The following is a 1193-nucleotide window of genomic DNA, read 5'->3' on the forward strand; positions in this document are numbered from 1 at the left end:
AATTTTTTTTTACATAAATAACAAAATTATTAGGTAGTTGAATTATTGGTGTTAGAACGCACACACATATGCATTATATATGTACTTTGTACGTCCCTGTTATTACTATATTAAGGTTATCACCTTTTCATTTGAATCATTTTTATGTATTTTGTTCTTGTGTGCAAGATATGTTATGGGAGTAGTACTTCGTTTAAGTGTTAAATGCCATGGTTCAGAATTATTTATATCAGCTGGTGGTAACATATTGTCCTCGATATCAATCTTAAATAAAATGTTTAATTTAATATTTATCTACTCAGTATATTTAATTTAAGTAATTTTTCTGAAATTGGGTACCTGTGGTATAGCATCTGGTTTTAAATTTGTACGTTCCCTTTGTAGCTAATAATAAGAAGAATGAAATAAAATAAGTTGTGACTTAAAGTTATCCAATAAATTAAAAAAATATAAATATACACCTACTATGGTCATACAGTTTCCTTCAATATCGCTAGCTTTGAAATGTTTTTCACATAGCCTATGTGAAATTTTATTTACATACTTTGTATTTATGGTCTGCAATAATGAGACCCATTTATCAAAAAAGATTTTTTGTTTTGGAAATCCAAATCTACAATTAATTAAACAAATTGCAATTTAATCATTATAATTGTATAGGTATAGTATTTATAAATATTTCCTACAGCTGTTTTATTAACGATTAATTTTATAATTTTAATACTACTTACGAAGATATGTTTTGTCCCTTTTTTGACCCACAATGGGGAAAACAACAAAACTGTACCATATTTATTTAATTAAGGATAAAATAATAACAAAATAATGTGGAATGCTGAATAATTCATCTATATTTTATTTTACATATAATATATCATATATTATGCAAATTAATACATTAAGGTATAATTTTTGGAGGGAAATCATTTTATGTAAATAAAAAGGTTTAATATATTTATAACATGGATGTAGAAGATATACACAATATTATAAATGTTGATGGAAATCATTGAGTAAATAATATGGAAATAAAATGTATTTTGAAATAAACGACTAGTTGCATTATTATCCGCTAGATGTCAGCATAGTCCATAGTGGGCCCACAAGCGTGACACTAATTTTCTGAAGGCTTATACAGTAAAGAGCGCCCGTGACCAGTCCTGTATGTACGTCCGTGCTCACGGACTATAGGC

The sequence above is a fragment of the Acyrthosiphon pisum genome, chromosome X (assembly GCF_005508785.2).
Source record: "Acyrthosiphon pisum isolate AL4f chromosome X, pea_aphid_22Mar2018_4r6ur, whole genome shotgun sequence".
Classification (NCBI taxonomy): Eukaryota; Metazoa; Arthropoda; class Insecta; order Hemiptera; family Aphididae; genus Acyrthosiphon; species Acyrthosiphon pisum.